This window comes from Rattus norvegicus, chromosome 18 (genome assembly GCF_021556685.1).
Source record: "Rattus norvegicus strain SHRSP/BbbUtx chromosome 18, alternate assembly SHRSP_T2T, whole genome shotgun sequence".
NCBI lineage: Eukaryota > Metazoa > Chordata > Mammalia > Rodentia > Muridae > Rattus > Rattus norvegicus.
In genome coordinates, this window is record NC_141551.1 from 56,014,309 (window position 1) to 56,034,240 (window position 19,932).

Genomic DNA, 19,932 nt, shown 5'->3' on the forward strand with positions numbered 1-19,932 from the left:
TAAGGCATTTTCTAGGCAGGAGCAAATGATCACAGACGCATACTGCTGACCTATAAAACAAGAATAAATCACATAAACCTATTAAGCCAATGAGGGAAATCAAATGATGGTTACATGTTTTGGAATACTGCTGGATTTGTTTTGGAATGTTTTCCCATGTACATGAGGTACTATTCTTTTCATTCATTTTGATTATTTGCACTATGAGTATTCAAATTGAAATGAGACATTTTTAATGTTTGTAGCTATTTTCTGTACAATTATACATTCAACACAATAAAATAAACATTGACACATTGGAGTGTACCTAACTGTATATAAAACATGCAGCATTTTGACATCAAATTATTTTAAACAGTAAACTACATGGGAAAATCTATGCTGTTAACATTCTTGGTCATGATATTAAATATACAAATTTAAAATATGATTCTTTTAAAATTTGAAAATGGAGCTGGTGAGGTGACTTAGCAGGTAAAGATTCTTCCTTCACAACCCTGATGACCTGAGCTCAGTTATAAGACTCCATAATGAAGGAGAGAATCAATTCCAAAAGTTGTCCTCTGACAATGTCAAGTCACATGTACATCAACACACGCGCATGCACACACACACACACACACACACACACACACACACACACAAGAATAATGATAAATAAAAAGTAATTTTTAGTGAAGTGAAATACAAATGAGTGAAATTAGCAAATGTGAGTTAACTGCCAGACGTTAACATAATCTGAAAAGGGAAGAACTCTGACCCAAATGCCATCATTCAGGTTAACAAAGGGAAGAGGAGGCACAGTTATTTTCAAAGATGACCACAGTTTGCTCTCCAGGTAGAATTTAGTTCCAAGTCCTTGGGTTTGGTGGCAGAATCTGTATGCCATGGAGCAAGAAAGCTATCCTCATGGAGTCCATCTATCCTTCCTCCCTCCACTATCATCCTCCAGAGAAGCGTCACACTGACTGACAGCACATTGACTGACAGACAGTACACTGACTGACAGCATACTGACTGACAGCACACTGACTGACAGCACACTGACTGACAGACAGCACATAGACTGATAGCACACTGACTGACCACACACTGACTGACAGCACACTGACTGACAGCACACTGACTGACTGACAGCACACTGACTGACAGCACACTGACTGACAGACAGCACACTGACTGACAGCACACTGACTGACTGACAGCACACTGACTGACAGTACACTGACTGACAGCACACTGACTGATAGCACACTGACTGACAGCACACTGACTGATAGCACACTGACTGACAGCACACTGACTGACAGCACACTGACTGACTGACAGCACACTGACTGATAGCACACTGACTGACTGACAGCACACTGACTGACAGCACACTGACTGACAGCACACTGACAGCATACTGACTGACAGCACACTGACTGACTGACAGCACACTGACTGACTGACAGCACACTGACTGACAGCACACTGACTGACAGCACACTGACAGCATACTGACTGACAGCACACTGACTGACTGACAGCACACTGACTGACTGACAGCACACTGACTGACAGCACACTGACTGACAGCACACTGACTGACAGCACACTGACTGTCAGCACACTGACTGACAGCACACTGACTGACAGCACACTGACTGACAGCACACTGACTGACAGCACACTGACAGCATACTGACTGACAGCACACTGACTGACTGACAGCACACTGACTGATAGCACACTGACTGACAGCACACTGACTGATAGCACACTGACAGCACACTGACTGACAGCACACTGACTGACTGACAGCACACTGACTGACAGCACACTGACTGACTGACAGCACACTGACTGACAGCACTCTGGCACTCCTGTAATCCTCCCCTAAATACATCAGCAGCCGCCTTTTTCTTAGCAGAGGATTCCAAAGAAGTATTCCAGATTCTGCCACAGCTTCCCCTTCTTTATAAGTAATCTCCCTTGCCATATACAAGTCTTTTTTTTAATGTATTGCACTTTCTCCCCCACATCCAACAATTTGCCATAGGAAACATTAATCATTTCAAAGTCTTTGATTGATATAACAATCCACAAGAATGTATCAGTTGATATCTATGAAGTATGTCTGAGGAAAAATCTGAGTCCATCATTCAGGAGAGCCAAGGCAGGAACTCAAGTAGGGCAGAAACCTGGAGGCAGGAATTGAAGGAGAAGACATGGAGGAATACTGTGAACAAGCTTTCTCTCCATGGCTTTCTCAGTGAGCTTGGCTCTCTCACATCAATCATTAGCCAAGACAGTAGTGCCCCCCCAGACGTGCCTACAGGCCAATGTGATGGAGGTCTTTTCTCAGTTCAAATCCCCTCTTCCGAGTAATGCCTCGGTTTGTGGCCAATTGACAGTACCTAACCAGCACACCAAAGTTTCTTTGGTGGAAAACTTTCCCTGTATGGCCAAACCTTCCACAGACAGCCAGGACTTCAATATTCCAGAACCTTCTTGGCAGTGTCCTCAACCTTGGCCCAAACACAAAAGCCACAGAGGCAGCAGGGCAGCTCGGACTGTGTTTAGAAGAGGGTGCCACCTGAAATATTCTTAATGAACTTGATCACTAAGTGACCCCTCAGAATTGAAGAATAAATGTGTTTACTGAGTCCCTCCCTAAATATATTGCTGTCTGAATAAATAAAAAACAAGTAAAATAAGATTCTGTTCTTTTTATCAGGATATAGTGGGCAAATTTATTTTATAATCAAAGCCTCCTCAGACTTTTATACCTGAACAAATGTCATTAATTGGGTATTATCATTTATTCACTAAGGAGTAAGAATTGTACTTCTAGTGCAGAAGCAAGACTACAAATACAAAGCCCTCCAGGGAAATACGCCCAGTGTCTAGCCTTCTGCTCATGAAAAGTCCCAGCAGGCACTAATAGACAGTTGGGAGTCCGTCTGGAAGAGAAAGGCAGTATTAGCAAACCCAGAGAAGAGAGGAATCCACTCACTCACTTTTAGAGACAGAATAGAAGACTTAATGGAGATGGATTTCTTCACTTTGATTTCCTGGTATGAGGAGAGACATGAAAAAGAGTTCGGAGAGCTGCGAACAGAGCTCTGTTGGTGCGTGCCCTGTATGCAGAGTCCTGGGTCCCATCTCCAACACTGCAGGAGCAGGGTGTGAAAAGGTGCCCCATGTGGTACAGTGATTGACGTGCAGGCCTGACGTGTGAGCTTGATCCTCAGAACTGACTCGGAAGAATAAACAACAAAAGCCAAGCATCGTGGCATGCCCTTGTACTACAGATGTACTACAGAGGTGCAGCATCTCCCTGTGCTTGCACACGTGAAGACGGTAAACTTTTCTGTCAAGGTGTTAGACAAGAATGAGCTCCATTTTAAATGGGGTTTTGAAGAAGCTACTGGCTGAAATTCCAATTCTTCCAGGGTTAGCACTTTTTAAACTCGAAGGACGCGTTCAGAGTTTCACCTTCTGCTAAAATGTGCATTCCAGCCAAGTGTGTAAGAACGTGATGCCAAGCTCTGACCACTCAAAGTGAGGGCCAGGGCCCCTTTGTGCTATAAATAAAACCCCGCAGAACGCCTGCTTCATTTGGCATAGCCTCATCATACCCTTTTACAGAAGCCAGTAAAACCTTTCCCTTGCTGAAATACTTTGGATTTTGTGATTTTTTTTTTACTTAGTTTCATGTCTTCCTTCCTTCCTTTCTTTCTGTTCTTTAGTCCCACTTCTTTTTTAAAAAAAAAAATTAGGTCACTTACTTGTTTTTCTGTGTGTGCATGTTCTGTCTGTACGAATGCATGCCTGGGGCCAGATTCTCTGGAGTTGGTGTTACTGGTGGTTGTGAACCTCCACCTGGATGATGGTGACTGAATCCCAGGTCATCTGCAACAGCAGCAGGTGCTGTGAATGACTGAGTCATCTCTCTGCCCACCCAGATACATGTATTACGTGCTGAGGACAGAATACAGACATACTTAGAGAACAGGCTACCAACTGAGTTATCTCCAGAGCCCAGAAGACACTCCTTTAAAAGAAAACCAAGTAGCCTTTGCTGGGATCAAACAAGAAAAAAGAGTCAAGTTGCTAAACATGCTTAGGAAACAGAGTCAGGAGTGGACAATGGAAGCTTCTTATGGACCCTTCAGAAATGTAAAGGAGCACGAGGAAAACTACTCTAACTAACTCTTTCCTCCAACTTAGATAAGTGGACATTCCTAAGAAAACAATAATTACCCAAGCCTATTGTGGTGGTTTGAGTAAAAGTGCCCTTGCCGTATGCTCATACTTTCTAAGTCATCAGGGAATGGAAAGACTTGAGAAAGATTAGATGTGGCCTTGTTGGAGGAAGTGTGTCACTGGAGGTGGATTTTGAAGTTTTAAAAACCCAAGGTAGATCAGTGTCTCTCTCTCTTCCTGCTGCCTGCAGATCCAGATGTAGGTCTCTCAGCTCCTTCTCCAGCACATTGTCTGTCTGTGTGCTGCCATGTTCCCTTCTGTGATGATAATGAACTAAACCCCTGATACTGTAAGCAAGCTCCAATTAAACACTTTCCTGTCTTAAGAGTTGACATGGACGGGTTGGGGATTTAGCTCAGTGGTAGAGCGTTTGCCTAGCAAGCGCAAGGCCCTGGGTTCGGTCCTCAGCTCCGGAAAAAGGAAAAAAAAAAAAAAAAAAAGAATTGACATGGTTGGGTGGAACTGGAGCATGCTTTTAATCCCAGCATTTGGGAAGCAGAGGCAGGAGAATATATATCTACAGAGTGAGTTCCAGAACAGTCAATACTACACAGAGAGACCCCGTCTTAAAAAAATCAGAGAGAAAGACAGAGACAGAGAGACACACACGGAGAAACAGAGAGACAGACAGAGCCAGAGACAGAAACAGAGAGACAGAGAGGGATGACATGGTCATGGTGTCTCTTCACAGCAATAAAACAATGACTAAGATAGTGACTAAAGAAGAAACAAACAAACAAAAAAGAATAAGACCCAAATAAAGAGGCTAAATTGATAATTTAAAGCCAAAAATGCCCTCCATAAAAATCCCTGAACCAGGGTTCTATAGAGGAACAGAACTGATAGAATGAGTGTATGTGTGTATGTGTGTGAATAGGATAGAATATATGAATAATATAATGGGATTACATGGGATATATTATAATGGCTTATTGTGGTCCCACTAGTCCAACCATAGCTGTCTATAGTAGCTGTTCAGTCTATGTGGCTGAGTGTCTTAGCTGGTCTTCAGTATATTCTAGAATCCTGAACAAGTATGTTCTAATGCCAATGAAATAATGAACTCGTCATCAAAAGTGAGGGCAAGCAGGAAGAGCAACTAGTTCCCTCCTCTGTGTCCTTTATGTAGGCTGACTAAGAGACGTGGCCCAGATTTAAGGTATATCTTCCTACCACAACAGATCTAGGTTCAGGTGGGTCTTCAATCAAGAAAAATCCCTCACAGATGTACCCAGCCCCTTAGGGTTTAGTTAATTCCAGACACAGTGAAGTTGACAACCAAGAATAGCCATCCCAATGGTTAAAGAGTACTTACTGCTTTTTCAAGGACCAAACTTCGTTTCCTAGCACCCACACAGTGACCCACAACTACCTGTTCCCTCTTCTGACTGCCTGGACTCCTGCACACACATGGGTGCAAATACATGTACATAAACATAAAAATAAATTTTTAAAAACCTCAGGCCCATGTCTTTACTGGCCATCTACTAAAAATTAATATGTGAGGTGACTCTTGGATATGCTTTATTCTGCTTATTATATTAAAATATTCCTCAATAAACTTCAACCGATTCATAAAAATTGAATAGTATATATCAACTTTTCCAAAGAAGAGAATACTTGAAGAATCAGTTACTTTTTCTATTGCTGTGACCACATACCTGACAATCTAAGGCTCATTGGACCCATCGCTTTTTTTTTTAAAGATTTATTTACTTTATTTATAGGAGTACACTGTAACTATCTTCAGACACACCAGAAGAGGGCATCAGATCCCTTTACAGATGGCTGTGAGCCACCATGTGGTTGCTGGGAATTGAACTCAGGACCTCTGGAAGAGCAGTCGGTGCTCTTAACCACTGAGCTATCTCTCCAGTGCCGGACCCATCGCTTTAAGGTTATCATCCCACCCGGTAGGGACACATGGCACAAAGAGCAGCCCCAGCTATGACAGCAGGACACAAGGCAGCTAGCTAGTCACACTGCGTCCACAGGCAGGAAGCAGAGAGAGACACTGCTTCTGCCAGGCTTTCTCACACTTCTTTCTTCTTTTACTCAGTTCTTAGTTTGGCCATTTAACCTGAGAAATACTGGGAAAGAGTTCATCATTTCTACAGTCAATTTTACTGTATTTTAAAAATTCATTCTGTGTGCATGTGGTCTGTGTATGGAGCAAGCATAAAGGTAGGTCAGAGTACAACTTTCCACCAGTTCCCTCCTACACTGTACGTCTGGGGATTGAACTTTGGTAATCAGACTTGGCATCTGAGCCGTCTCACTGGCCCTCTGTGATCAAACTTTGTTTGCTTGCTTACTTGCTTGTTTTTGTTTTGTTTTTTCGAGACAAGTTCTCTCTGTGTAGCCCTAGCTATCCTGGAACTCACTTTGTAGACCAGGCTGGCCACAAACTCAGGGCTCCACCTAGCTCTGGCTCCTGAGTGCTGGGATTAAAGGCACCTGCCACCAACCAGGCTTGTGATCATTCTTTTTAAAGACTTGAGACAGGGTCTTATGAGACCGAGACTGTCCTTGAACCTTGATCCTCCTACCACTTTTACTGTTAGTACTACCAGGCCTGGCTCACAAATAACTTTTGAAGTTTGTCATTATAAAAGTGTACTGATAAAAACATGCAGAAATAAACCCAAGGGTAGCCAGCTGTCCATCCACGCCATCCGAAAGCATGGCGTAAAGACCATTCGACTCCAGGGAAGCAGCTTTTGCTTCCTTTACTATTTACCATCAATTAAGAGTCTGGAGATTTATAACCCCATAAAGTTGGCTGCTAACTTGGAGACGGCTGAGTCCAGTACACATGGGGTTTTGTCTGTTCTTTCCATTATGCTACAGATGATTTCTGTCACAGTGCAAAGACAACCAAAGGTTATGCTTCTACTGCTCTGAACTCAGGCCATCTTCCCAAATGCCAAAAGTCTCCAAGTAAAAGCAAAACAAGAGTGTTGTTCAGAATTTTGGAAAATTGATTTTGAATGCTTCTTCTGCATTACTTCACAGCCACAGTCACATAATTGATGTCTGTGGGCCTCAGTTTTTCCTTCTATAAAATATGAGTGTGACAGCCTATCTCAGGGGGTTGTAATAAGACAGAAGAGGATTCAGTGAAACCATAAAGGTCAAAGAGTGTGTTAGTGGCAGATTACTTACTGCAGGACATAGTATATGTGAATAGCAGCTCTGGGTACTAGGTACAATTAATTCTCTCCCTACATTTTTATGAAACTGAAACCCTGCTTGTCCAAAACTAAATGGAAAATTAAAGTCTGATTCAAAACACTCCTTTTATCCAGGCATAGTGATGCACACTTTTAATCTCGGCGGTAGTGAAACTAAGGCAGGAGGATCACAAGTTCAAGGCCAGCCTTGACTTCACTGAAAATTCCAGGCCAGACTGGCTATTAAGACCCTTTCTCAAACACACACACACACACACACACACACACACACACACACACACACACACACACAAATTACATTTTCTTTTGAATCACCAGCATGAAGGAGTAGAATAAATGTTCTAGTACATAAATTAATGAAAAATCACCTAAGATTTCTCTTTCTAACTCTGAGTTTGTGTCTAAGGGAAAGTTAGACGCTTTAAAACCTATTGTATGGGGGTTGGGGATTTAGCTCAGTGGTAGAGCGCTTGCCTAGAAAGTGCAAGGCCCTGGGTTCGGTCCTCAGCTCCAGGGGCAAAAAAAAAGAAAAGAAAAGAAAAAAGAAAAAAAAATCTATCATGTGAAATCAGAATTCTTTGGGGAAACAGAGCCAATTGGATAGATATGTGTTCAGGAAAGGAAAAAGAGAGAGTTGGGGGAGTGGAAGGTTGATTTTAATGAATTGAGAACTGGCTCCCATGAAGGACAGGCCTGAAACACAGAAAGATCTCATGTCACATTGAAATCCAAAGGCAACCTGTTGGCAGAGTCCCCTGACCTTTTTTTTTTTTTTTTTTTTAGGCTTGAAACTGATTGGCTGAAGCATAGCCAGATTTAAGAGAACAATCCAAAATCTTAAAACCTTTCTATTTAAATCTTAATCTCATCTCAGAAATAACTTTCGCAGAGAAATCTAGACATGTTTAACCAAATACATTAAGAACTATGGCCTAACAAAATTAACACGAAGTCAGCTAAAACACACTGTGCCTACCAGTCTGGAAAGAAAACTTAACAAGGCAATGGTATGTCTAGAACACAAACTGCCTCTACAACGAGAAGAAACAAGACAGAACTTAGAGAACAGCAAGAAAGTGGGATGCTGGGAAGGCCGTGGCAATGACGTCAGCTTCCGGGCTCTGAGCAGAAAGAGACAACTAAAGATGTGGAAGAGGCCAGGTCACTGGAAGAAAAAATACAGGAACACCCCCTGGAAATGTACAGCAGGCTTTCCCAGGCTACTGTGGGTTTCCTGCCATAGGAGTTATGCAAGCTGGAGATATTGCAGAGCGAGTCCATCGTGGCAGAAAGTGTTGGGAGAACATTGGCACAATATATGATACTAAACAGTACTATACCATGGCTCCTTTGTCCCCAGTTTGCTGGGACATCGTTTAAATCTCCTCCCTTTTCTAAGTCTTTAGGCTTCATAGATTATGAAGTTAAATCAGATGATACTTTTTAGAAGAACTTGTAACTCCACAATTCCTTTAAAGTTGGGGCTCAGAGATCTTAAGATTGTTACCGGATGCATTTACCTTTTTTTTAAAAAGTATTATTAGAGGGTGCCTGCATGTATATCTGTATGCCACATGCATACAGGAGCAAAAGAGGGCATCAGACCCCCTGGGACTGGAGTTACAGATGGCCGTGAGCTGCCACTTAGGTGTGGGGATCAGACGCAGGTCCTCTGGAAGACGAGCCTGTGCTCTTAATCACTGAGCCATCGATTCGGCCCTGCTCTACCTTAAGACACATCTGTGAGAGGTGATCTGCCTTGTCCCATTAACCCACTGTATTAGTCACTTTTCTACTGCTGTGATAAAATGACCAAGTTATTTGGGCCTACAGCTTGAGAGGGTTAGAGTCCATGATGGTGGAAGGAAGGAAGAGTGTCAGGAGCAGGACGCTGAGGGCTACGAGCAGGAGCCAGAGACCTCACACTAGACACAGCAAGTCTCCTAGCTCTCAAAGGCCCTTCCCAGTGGCATACCGCCTCCAGCAGACATACTTCCTAAGCCTACGCAACAGTGCCACCAACAGGGGAGCAAACTTTCAGACACCCGAGCGTATAGGAGACATTGTCATTCGAGGCACCACAACCACTGTCCGCTCTGTCCTGGTTCAGACATCAGCTGGCTCCTTATGGGAACTTTAATGTTCATTCACCCAGCCGAGTCAAGCAGCAGGCCTTAGAACTCCCAAGAGTCTCTGTCCCTGCCCATTCCATTTCATCCTGGGACTCCCTTGAGTAAAATGCCCTTTTCTGCAAAGCAGCAGCAGTGGCTTGCTAACTCCCTAAAGACACAGCTCCTTGCCTGGAAGCAGCATGAAGAAATGTGTACTTTGATTAAAACTTTTGATTGTAACTAAAGTACATAATCCAATTAACAATTAGGCAGGAAGGGAGGAAGGCAAAATGATAGAGCTTTCTAGACAGAAGGATTTGAGAGGGAACAGGATGCTGAAAGGAAAACGGGAGGGATGGTCACACCATCTCGTTAGTATAGTTCTTTGGATGCATTCCCATAGCTTAATTTCAAAGTATTCAATTGTGCAGCCATAGAGCGAGGAGAGCTGATAGACTGTTACCAGCACATATCTCAGTTTGCCTTTCTAATTTTTTCAAGAAAACTGTAGCATTTTGTTGGGTTTTTTTTTTCATGATTTTTTTTCTTTTAAAGATAATTTTTATTTATTTGTTTGCTTTTTAAGGCAGGGTCTCACTACGTAGTTCTGGCTGTCCTAGAAACTCATCATGTAAACCAGACTAGCCTTGAACTCACAGAAATTCACCTGCCTCTGCTGAGATTAAAGGCCTGTGCCACCCTCCTGACTTCAAGAACATGTTTTAGCTAAGCATGGTGACTCATGCCCATAATCCTACCAACTGAGAGGCTGAACGAATATAATAAGATACTTTTCGTTTCTAATTTGACTTGTCCAGGATTATCCAGATGATAATGGACAGCACTTGATGCTGGATTGTTTGTTGGCAGTTATGGGAGTTGAACTCAGAGCCTTCCACAAGCTAAACGAGCACTCTAAAATGGAGCTCACCTCTCTTGTGACGTTTTTATTTTAGACACGGTCTCGCTGAGTGGCCCAGGCAGCCATGGACCTTGGAGATTCCCTGCCTTACCTTCCTAAGTAGCTGGGATTAGAGGCCTGCCTTTCAGAGCTGGTCTTAAATGTCCTGTGCCCAACTGGCTTCTACTGAGCCTGTAATACTCTCTGTGCCTTGGCTTTATGCTCTGCGAAGTGGGCTCTTTCCTGCCTGGCTAAAGCACAGCAGAGAAACACAGAATGTACAGCAAACACGTACAATGCAGCTTTGACAGTTCAAATCCTGGCTATGGGAGAAGGCAGAGGAAGTAAACGTGGGAATGAAGACCAACAATTATTGTGAAGCCTGATGTTAGAGTACAGTTACCAATTTCACTGTTTCCTTAAAATATGCACCTAAGTTGTATCTGTATTCCTTCCTTGCTTTGAAGATAGGTACCTCTGTGTATTCTACACCAACAGACCTCAGAGAAGCCTATCAGTGACCCCTTCAGTGCCTCACAGACTTCCAGTTGCCAGAACTCTTGTGTCTGTGGGTTTTCCCAGAGCTATAGAAAAGCAGTTTGTCAGTCAAAATACCTGGCAATTCCCCAGGAACAAGTCTTCAGAGGTATAAATATCCTCAACGTCCTACCAACTATAATTGGAAAAATAATTTCTGAGAACCATGTTACATTGTTTCTCAGAGTGTCTCTGTGGACATGGGCCACAGACTGATAATCATATGACCCTCCTTCTAGGAACCCCTCAACTACCCTAACCCTTGTCTCAAGACTCTTGTATTCTGCTTCAGACCATATCGCCTTGATAGCTCACTTCCATCAGACTTGGCTCACAGAGAAGCTCCAGCAGGGGTGAGAGGTCATTCTACCTCATGCTCCCCATCATCCCCAAGGTTCCTGGTGGTAAAGGCTGATTGTACAACTGCCACTTCTGGTCTTAGGCTTCAGAAAGCATCACACTTGTACGAGCCATGGAGTACCATAACGTCCCTTTAGATTCACAGGCAGACACACACACACATACACACACACACACACACACACACACACACACACACACACACACACACTTTTGAAAACAACTCCCACAACAAGCTTTTCTCAAATTACCACCTTTAACTGTTAGGTAGCTAGTTAGTAGAGGCTTGAGAGTCATTAGGGAAGAATTCCATTTTGAACTGCCCAAAAGATGACAAAATTCCTATTTACAGTGAGGCTTTCTGGAAAAAAAAAAAATGAAGACACGAGTATCCTTTTCCTAAGAATTAATCCAAACAGGCCTGTCAGAGACCTGGACAGTGAAGTGCTCCAATGGGGAAGCTGTCTATTCTAGAGACTTAAGAAATGGCAAAAAGCCTACCTAAAGTGTACAATTTTAGGGCACAATGGTCCCTTTGGCTGATGTCCACGCTTACAACTTGAGAGTATGCTCTACACACAATGGTCCCTTTGGTCACTGGCCAAAAGAATGTTTTTGAAAGTGTTTCACTTTACCCTGTAATAAACCCCACCTCTCTTCTACACCACGCTCTATATGTCTTGTTTGAATTCTTTCAATGAACATCACAGGAACACTGACCTCGGAAAAGGTAGTTGAGGAAGACATGAGGCGAAGAACAGTAGGAGAAGCAGGAGGTGACAGAAGTCACCAGAGAGAAGGAGTTGTACTGGGTACAGGTAGGTCATACAACATCCTGAAGGAAGCTCTTGCCCGGGTAGGTCTAGCTCAGCACCTCCCAGCAGTCAAATGGAACCACACAGAGTTCCCACACACAGTTCAGGTAGGCTGGTTGCTGTTCCTAAGTCTTCAGAATAAACAGCTTCCCAAATGGGGCATTTCCCTGTCCAGGTGACTGACCGGCCGTTTGGATTAACTCTCAAAACTGGAGCACAGCTGCTGTCTCCATCTTTAGCTTACTTGCTAGCTCTCAGCAAAGACATCGGCTTCTTTCCACAACAGGCCTCATCGCATAGCTAATATTCATAAGACTCACCTGACAGGGATGGAGGTTATGTTTATGCTTTGGGATTTGTTGTTGCTGCTGGGTGGTTGTTTTTCTTTTCTCTCACTTTGTTTTTATTTTCTATCATTTTGAAATAATAATAAAAATATTTCTTAGCTTCTACCAAACTAGCCTGGAGCTCAAGGCTCCTGCCTCAGCCTCCCAAGTACTGGAATTACAGGAATTACAGCCTAGGCCACAAAAGTAACTTTATTTTTTATTTCAAACTTTATTATATATATATATGTATATGTATATAATCTTATATATATGTATATGTATATAATAATATGTATATGTATATATATCTTACACACCAAAATTAACCTGGTCCAAAACCTTCGGTACTCAATGAACATCCGCAGTTAGAGTAGCCTTTTGAAATGGAAACTGTGGAGCTTCACTTATTTAACATTCTCACTATCAAATACATTTGTATGCACTTACCCACCATCAAATAGGGGAATCTAGGAGTTAGAACTAGAAACACAATTCTATCCTCTTTCATAACTCACGTTCATTATTGAACGCAATCCTTCCTCATCCCCTAATATTTAGCCATTTTTGTTAACTCGTTGTACCATACCCCATGTATATATACATGTGCTATATTATTGGCTAGATTCTATACATGGGAGAGAACATATAGTTGTTTTCTTTCTAAGACTGTGTGCTCTCACTTAATATTAAACATTCTAAGATCATCAATTTCCTGCAGATTAACTTTTATAGTCACTTTTAGAACTGTCGTTTCATCACTTCTGTTACATGCTCCCGGTAACCAGGGTATGAATACCACAGAGTATTAACCACCAGAGAAAGCTTAGAGACCGGTTTCCCAGACCGGCTCAACAGTAACCAAACCTCAGGCTGAACTTCCCTGTGAGAGCAGAAAATTCCTCGGACATGTAGTTTAAAGTCTTAAAAAAAAAAATACTTTCTAGAAATGAACAATAAGAAACACCAAAATGAAGAGGTGGGAATATAGACAGTTGGAAAAGCCGATGATCCAAAGTAGCCAAAGAAGTCAACATAATGTCCAGGAAGTAAGCTGGGGATGAGACAAAGCACTTCCTCCCTCTGAACACTTTCTCTGCGGGAAAAGGAGGAACCCGGAGCACACTGGTAGCGCTAACAGTGTGCTATGCTTTTCCCAGTGTACTTGCCTGAACTCATCTTGTTCTCACAGCAAGGAGCAAAGCTTATTTGGAAGAATCTTTGGCACCATGACAAATAGACTGGGTTCTCACAAAACAGCAGCAAATTCTCAGCTCAAGCTGGAGCTCTGAAGATCTGGTTAATGTGTTTAGCAAGTGACTGGCTCTTTCCTGGGGCCTCTTGTGAAATATGCTTTCCTGTCTGGTAAGCACAAACAAAGTAAACCTGAGACTGTGAACAAGTAAGTCAGTTTTAACACATTCTCTTACACATGGAAAACTCTTTCTTTCCTGGTCTTTTTATTTGGATCTCTGACAGAGAGACAGCAACAGTGGTTTCTGAGGAAATTAGCTCCCAGTGGGTGAATTCAGGCAAGTCATTAAACAAATCATCCCCTGGCCTAACCAAAGCCTTGCTGCATGGTTCCAAGCTAAACCTTACACACGATACGCATCCAAAGCTAACCCAAGAAACCCCACAGGTTCAACCTTCAAAATACGCCAGACTATCCTGGTGCTGTCATCTCTAGAGGGGCTCTAGCAGCAAGAGCATGGCAAACATGGCTCTGTCAGGCCTTGCCCTCCCCGATTTGTTAAAAACTGTTACATTACATTCCTAACACTAACCACCAAGGCCCATTCCCTTATTTAGCCACTTCCTCCTCCTGAGGCTGACTACCATGGTGCAGCTATCAAAGTATTGAAGTCCAGAAATCAAAGACCCCCTTTTGGTTGCCCTAATTAACATGTCCAATCAAAATTAACCAACTCATCCTAATTTTTTTTCCTTCATAAACTGCCATCTGCCAATGGGCACATCTATCTCCTGTCTAGAGTCTGCCCTTTGTCTCTCCAGGACAAATAACCCTTCCCCATCTCCCTTGCCCTTTTTCTCCCTCATTCTCTACGTCCTGTCTTCGTCTCTTATTCCCTGCCCTTTTCCCCTCTGGAACAAATACATCTCCTTTGTTCTTAGAACTTGGTCTTGGTGTGGCTTGTGCCAACGCTGGTCCTTTTAACGTCTTCCCTAGATCACTGTAGCAATCTATTAGCTAACCTCTACCTCTCTCCTTTTTCCATGTCTTCATTCTAAAAACTTCACATACAGAGTGGCACTTATAAAAAGTAGATTGTCTCTGCTCCTTTTGAAAACACACTGTCCTGGTTAGAATTTGTCAGCTTGATACGAGCTAGAGTCATCCTAGAAAAGGAGCTTAACCGAGACAATGCCTCCAGCAGACTGGCTTGTAGGCAAGCCAGTGTGGCATTTCCGTGATCCATGATTGGTCTGACAGAGCTCAGCACACTGTGAGGGGGGCCACCCCTGCACAGGTGGTCCTGGGTTATATAAGAAAGCAGTCGGAGCAAGCCATGGAGAGCAACACAGCCTCACACGCTCTCTGCTTCAGTTCCTGGCTCCGGGTTCCTACGCTGCTTGAGCTCCTACCTTGGCTTCCTCCTAAGACGCACTGTGACCCATTAGTCAAATCAACCCTTTCCCTCCCCAAGTTGTTGTCCATCTTGGTGTTTATCATCGCCACAGGAAGCAAAGACACACGAAACGATCTCCAAGTCCCATAGAGCAAACTCCGGTATCACAAATGCTTTTCAAGATCCCACAAATGCTGCCGTCAATCCTTCTGTTCCCCAGGGCTCTCACCCACTTACCCTGTAATGCTTCTCTGACCTCCTACTTATTGCTCCTCTGGGCCTCCGAGACTTGAATCACCCTTCCCCTGTTATCCACTTATCTCAACCTCTACTTTCTCCCATCTTTGCTCAAATCCAATCTTTTCAGGAAACTTATCTTGTCATTCTATGCAAAAAAAAAAAAAATTGAGGTTCCTTCCTTCCATTTTTTTGCTCTACCTTCTATAGAAAAAAAAAGAACTGCTTAAAAATAAAAGGCAATTTTTTCTGGGGCAGAGTCAGAGTAAGCTCAGAGAGTTGGCAGAACAGAGACTGTGTGTCCATGGGCTTGCATCTGAGAGCTATCAGATCCTGAGAAGCCAGGATCCTACCCTAACTTTAAGCAGCTGTTAGACAGCAATGACCACAGTTAGCCTGAGGTCATGTTGTATCTCCTCTACGGAGAGAGGATGCTGAGCCCATGTCCCTGCTAACTCAACAGAACACAGAGGAAGCATCCCCAGGTCCTGTAGAATTGGTACTACAGTCCTGTTAGCCTATGAAGAAGAAGAAGAAGCACAAAGGGAAAATCCTCAGTGAGGCTGGAGGTGTGCTTGAGAAACTCCTCCTGAAGACAACCTGAGAACACTTTAGAAATGTGTAACTCATGTGCTCAGGGGTCACCTAACAAACTCCCAAGGCGAAACAAACAGACCCTCTATGGTCACTGGCTTTCTCTCGCATTGGCTTGATTTACATTTTCTTTTTAAGTGTTAAAAGAGAAACTAAGGGGGCTGGAGAGTGGCTCAGTGGTTAAGAGCTCTGACTGCTCTTCCAGAGGTCCTGAGTTCAATTCCCAGCAACAACATGTAATGGGATCTGATGGCCCTCTTCTGCTGTGTCTGAAGACAGCAACCATGTTCTTATATACATTAAATAAATAAATAAATCTTTTTTTAAGAGAAACTAGGTTTTCCTTCTGTTGTAGACATCAATTAGCTAATTGCTATTAACTGGGAAGCTGTGCTTATGGATTAGAAAACAGAAACTGTAACAAGGAAACATATGGAAAGCAAGTATGGCACACATTCCAGAGGTAAAAAGATCATGGTTGAGGCCAGCCTAGACTACAAGGAAAGAGACTCTATCTAAAAAGCAAACGAACCCATGGAAATGGCCTTTAGCTCTGAGCCTTTTTTTTTCATTTGAAGAATACAGGGATGGGAACTAGAATCTTGTTAGTTCATGTTCATTTTTAGTCACATCCAGCCTCCTATACCAGAAGACTAGTGTGGGCGCCTACCAACTCCAACATCAGGGCCAATGCAACCACTGCCTTGGTCTGTGCAGCCTGAGCACATCACTGAAGAAGCTGGCCATGCAGGGCTTCAGACACCAAGCTAGGTGTCTTCTGGGTCTGTTCCTCCCTCTGCTCCTTAACCTGGGTTTGTGCTTCACCAGTGCCTAGGGCTCCTGCAGGTTGCCACCTAAACTCAGGAAATTCCACTGTTGGCAACTGCTATGGAAACTCAGCCTGTCAGGATGGAAACATCCAGTCACTATAGGCAAAGAGGAGAGCACTGGGGGAAAAAAGCTGAGCTGTCTTCTGCTTTTTTGTATATACCTGTCTGGTTTTGTGTATACCTGTCTGACAATGTTAGTGCATTTAAGAGCACATGCATGTAATGTGTTCAGATGTGAAAGTCATCAAATACAATTTACTGTATATCTACTCTGGATCAAGCCCTTTGTCAGGCATCCACAGAGCTCATGCTTTAGAAAGAAGACGTGTTTGTTTTAAAAACATGCCACATGCCAGGTGCTCTAACAGGTCACAGTTCTATTTTAGTGTTTGGGAAGTTTTCATAGAGGAAAGTACCCTGGAACTAACAAACAATGCTCCTGGCTGAGGAAACTGCACTTACAGGGTCCCAAAGGGATACAAGGACCAAGAATACTCCTGAGTCGGAGTTAGAGTTACATAGGACTTGAAAGCAAGGTGAGGTTTTCGGATATGAGGCCAAAGAGGCAGACAGGTCTCTGATCCTGAAGCGCTTACCATTACCCTAAGAGTTTGGGGCTGGAGGTGGGTGGTTGTCTTATAGGTGACAGAGAGGCCAAGAAAGGAAGACAAACAATAGAAAATAAATAAATACGTTTGAAATGTGCTTTTTAGAAAGACCAGTCTATCTCAATGCTTATTTGGTTTCTGTTTTGAGGCAAGGTCTTATTATCTCATCCTGGCCAGGCCAGGCACTGAAATACTGACCACACTCACAGAGAGACATCCAGCTGTCTCTGACCCCCTCTCCACTGCAGCACCATGCTGGTCCAACCTAGCTCAGTGAAGAGGGCAGACTGGGTGGCTACTAAGAGAAAGCAGTGAGCCCAGGGAGGAAAACAATACCAACTCTGAATTAAGACAGTTGTGAGAGAGCAACGAGAGATGAAAGTTAGAACTATTTAGAAAGTAAAATCAAGAAGGAAGGAAGGAGCCCCCAAGGAAGCACCCAAGGTTTGGACTAAGGCAGGTAGGTGCTAGTGAAGATTTGGCAGCACTCAGAGGTCGCAAGAATGTGAGGAACATAAGCTTTGAGAGAAAAAATTCTCCATCCGCTTGCTTGGGATATGGAGGAGGTTTGCTAGGATGGCCGTGTGCCTGCAGCCCTTGGCCATGTTTACATTTGGGAAACAGAGTTTAGGCAACAGCACTACATTTCCTGGGAGGGGCTCCCAGAAGAGCCAGGAGGGGCTAGCTGTTGAGACATGACTTTTTACTTTCCCTTCTGTGTACTTGCTGGAATGTTCTGATGAGACTGCAGACTCTATAGAGGAAAGTCTGTGATTAGTGTAGTTTCCAAACAGGAAGCCCAACATGGGGAAGGCAGCCTTGGCAAATGGGCAGCCGTGGCTGGCACAGTTCCTGGGGTCTCAGAAGTCACTTGGAAGTTCACTAGGCCAAAGCCTATCTCCAAGTTCTTTTCTGAGAGGAAATCACAATAGGATCTCCCCACTAGGGGTTTTAGAAATGTCCTTTTATGTGCCTAGCACTTCACAGTTCACAAAGTGCTTTTACACTCATGGTAACTTTTTCTTCTCCCCACCAAGACAAGTAGTATTCTTCCCAATCTGTGTGTCCTCAAACAAGACTTGGCGTTACAAATGGTTTTCTTTTTTCAAAAGTGCATAGCCAGGGATTACCAAAGCTATTGACCCAGATTAGAAATTTTATGTTGGCAAAACAATAGGGAAGTTTACATCTTCTATAGTCTGGGTGAGAATGCACACTGAGCTGGCTGTTCACAACACACTCAGTATTTTTTGAATGTGGTTAGCCTTTCCTCTGTCTGGCAGTGCTACTTCTGGGTCCCTGTGTTAAACCAATGCTCACCCTAAAAGCAAAACACAAGGTGAATCCAACATTAAAATGCGGCCTTAGTGAAGAGTGAAAAAATACCATGAGGCTGTTCATCACTGTGTGCACAGAGGACCTCATCTTGCTGGGACCCTCTAAGGGACAAACAATCCTGAAGGGCGAAGGAGGTGCACTCACAGGCTCTTACCTATGTCAGTCAGCTCCTCCACAGAATGTTAACTCATACTTTGTGGCTGACTAAAAGAGTCCCCAGAAGTATTCACAAAATGTATTCACATATAAGCTATGTCGTTAAAAAATAAGGTTAGTGATGACCTGGGACTGACACGGGTGCTGTCATTGGAACACAGATCTCTGAAGTTAATTCTAATTTTCAGACTCTGGAAGCTATAACTGGAGTTAACAAGAACAGGGTCCAGACCCCTTTGGAGATTTGATAGGAACCTATCAAGAAATGATCAAAGTGTATTGATTCTCTGCCATGACTTTCCTTAGTCCATAGCACAGTGACCTCATAATGCTACACATTCCGTTTAGCAGTGCTCCCAGACGACAGCAGAGGGAAGGCTCTCTGTCAAGCCCAAAGACAAAAAAAACAAAAGCCAAAAAACAAAAAGAACCCAAGTGATTGTCAAAACCCAGTTCTTCTCAACTGCATTAGGTGTAGGACTCACAAGGGAACCTGCTGTGAAGTTAAATTCCTGCCCAGAAATTTCAAGTTATACCTTTGGAATCTACATAAATAAACCCGGGTTTCCCATTTTAAATTCCTCTGGTGATGCAGAACCACACTTAGAAAACACTGGCTCTGGACCTAGAGCCTGAGTCCTGAGAGGGGGAATGTGTCTCTACCCAGGAAAGGGGACTTAAACTCACTAAAACCAAAACAAAACCAAAGTGATACGCCACGATAATCCATAAGGTCAATGAATTCATTAACATAAAAAAAGAAAAACAACCCTGCAAATTATTTGGATAATAATATACTTTCTCCTAAGAGCAAAATGCATCTATGGAACTAATCTAGTGCCAGGCTGTTTTCCTGGCAAACAAGAAGAGTACAAAGTCTTTGAACATTCTACCTCAGGCAGCCCACTAAGCATCATAGTCACTCTGTATTTATGCTTTCTGAATAAAATCCCTCCCACCTTAGAAAAAGAGTAAGTGTAATTTAATAAACTTTAAACTATTAACGTGGCACCGTTTATAAGATAATATACATTAAATGCTGTATAACTGAAAAGCGTTTTATAAAGTAAGCAACTACCT

The 19,932-nt window shown here is 43.1% G+C and overlaps 1 protein-coding gene across 1 annotated transcript in view; it reads right to left on the reverse strand.

Moving 5' to 3' along the window:
• Positions 1-19,932, reverse strand: part of Smim3 (small integral membrane protein 3) — a 52,563-nt gene that overhangs the window by 31,782 nt on the left and 849 nt on the right. The gene's annotated exons all lie outside the window — the stretch shown is intronic.